Below are 3,047 nucleotides of genomic sequence, written 5' to 3'. Positions count from 1 at the left end.
TATATATATATATATATATATATATATATATATACACTAGTTTATAACCCGTGGGAACCGCAGTTACAAAATTAATTAAACTTTAATAGTAAAAACTTAAAATTATTAATTAGTTATTTTAAATAAATTATTAATTAAGAGATTTCTTAGTTATATAAAATTATAATCATTGATTCAAATAAATATATAAAATTATATCACTTCATAATTTGTATTAATTTTATTTTAATTTTTATTCTAATGTTATTAATTTAATGTAATTAGAGTGAAAATTTTAAAATTTGAAATTTATAATGAATAATCAATAGGTTGACAAGTGACATGTATTATTTAGAAGACATAATAGGGTGAGACATGTCAAAAGAAAAATAAAATATGCATTAATTATGAGGTCTAATATGATGACAATGTCAAAATGAGAATAAAATTATTCTTTTATTAATATATATATATATATATATATATATATATATATATATATATATATATATATATATATATATATATATATATATGGTGAGGTTCAATAGAGAACCATAATTAACCAAGGAACCAATCTTTTTTTCAACTTTTAGAACTTATTTTTTATCAAAAAAGAAAACTAAAAATACAAAACTTCATAACTTTTTATCCTTTTTCCAATAATATCAAATTCAATTTTTTTTTACGTCAAATTCACAATGTGAATCTTTGAAAATTCACAATGTGAATCCGGATTCAAACGGTGAATCCGAAAAATATTTTTCACATTCACAATGTTAATATATGAATTTAGATTTTTTTAGATTTTTTTTTTGATAAAGAATAAGCTTTAGAAATTGAAAAAAAGATTTGGTTCCATGAAGAACCAATAATTATGGTTCTTTATTGAACTTTTCCCTATATATATATATATATATATATATATATATATATATATATATATATATATATATATATATATATATATATATATATATATATATATAGGTAAGTTCAATTGAGAAAATAAAAAACGTTGAGAATGGGGGAATCATTCTCAGCCAATCATTTAATTAGCATATTAGCATAAAATACACGGTGGCAAATTTATAAATATGATATATTAACCTTCAATCACAGATTCTGGATCGTTTATCTGTTCTTCATCAACATCATCTGTTATTCATTCATCTCGATTGTTCCTTTGTGTTCTTCATCAACATCATATGTTCTTCATCAACATCATACGTTCTACTACTTGTTCGCTATCAAAATCACATGTTCTTCATAAAAAAAAGACATCGACACTTCATAAAAACATCGATTCTTCATCAAAAATCTTCGTTTATTCATCAAAATGTTGTGATTCATCATTAAAAAACATTTATTCGTACTATTAAGTGTAAATTGTGATTCAATCTTGTCCAGTTTCGTTGACATCAAGCAAAATCGGTAAAATAATCCACATTTATCGATGTCACATCATTTAGTGATCACCAATCATCAAAACTTCATCAAAGGAACTTTTGCCAATATCAAACAACAGATAGCAATCGAAAGTTCATCAACATAACCATATATTTGAAGATTTTTAAAAAAATCGTTTTTCAAGTTTGAAAATTTTCGTTTTTCATACATTTTTTCACAATTTTTTATATAAACCTATTGATTATTAATCAATTTTGATAGGATTTGATTTGTTTTGTAATTATTGGCTTGAATTGTGAATTTTTTACCATAGTTATATAAGTTAATTTATTTGCACGCCAACTGTTCGATGAAATGCATAAACTAAATATATCATGTAATATTCACAAGTGAATATGCCTTTATACGAGAATCAATGTATATCTTTTAAAAACACAGAGCAAGTATGTAATTTATATGTGAATAATATATAAAAAAATATATTCACATGCGAATACATGTAATATTCACAAATGAATACAGGTAATACGTTAATTTAAGGTCCTAAGCAAGTTTGTAATTCATATGTGAATAACATATAAGAATTATATCCGCATGTGAACATATGTAATATTCACAAATGAATATATATGTAATAATCAAATGTGAATATATATGTATTATTCACAAATGAATAAAACTGTCAATAAAATCGAGGAATACAAAATATATAAAATTAAAGATAAAAAAAGTATTTGATAAGAATATATATTTATTCACATACAACTAATCTTTTTAGGTTAATAAAATAATTATATAAGCATATATATTTTTATTAATGTTATATTTATTTGTGAATAAATGATAACTTTTTTTTCGAAAAATTATAAAAATAGAAAAATGTCATTTTGAGGCCCTAAACAGTCCCGAATGGCCGAAAAACACCGTACATCACGGCGAAGCTGTGAGTTTTGTAAATCGCACCAATTTACATCAAATATGCGAATTTCGTCCAATTCCGAGACTAAACTTCATTGCGGCAAATTGTTTTGATGATGTCACTAAATTTTCATTCCTACTAGTGATGACATCATCATGACATGCTATTTATTCATATATGAATAAAGTTTAGAAATCATTACGACATCTTAACTGATGATGTTACTAACTTCAATCCCACAAGTAAAAACATCATTGTAATCTGTTATTTTTATTTATGTGAATAAACTATACATGTTGATTTATTTATTTTGTGAATACAACCTTTATATATAAAAATAAATAATACACTATAAGAATTGGTTTGTGCATAGTTTTTTTGTATATTGTAACAATATTATTTTACATGTAAAAATCAACATTATACTAAGACAAACAACATTGTATTGGTTAAGGAATATCATTTGCATTTGAATTTAATACTATCAAAATGAAGAATATATTTAATTGTATAACATTTACACGTGAATATTAAAACATATTGTCTTCGTCAATGATATTTTCTCAATTACGTCAACCAATCGTCAACCACCGGAATATGAACCAACCATTGATTGAAATGTTATTCTTTTATTGAGTTATAACGATACCTGAAAAACATGTGAATACACATAAAAAATGTTAAAAATATACTTTTAGTTCATAATAATAGCGACTTATCACATTCTAATTATCACATG

Source organism: Lactuca virosa, chromosome 9 (genome assembly GCF_052849685.1).
Source record: "Lactuca virosa cultivar CGN04683 chromosome 9, Lactuca_virosa_CGN04683_v6, whole genome shotgun sequence".
NCBI lineage: Eukaryota > Viridiplantae > Streptophyta > Magnoliopsida > Asterales > Asteraceae > Lactuca > Lactuca virosa.
The sequence above is the reverse complement of the archived record's forward strand: the minus strand, read 5'-3'. Positions refer to the sequence as shown.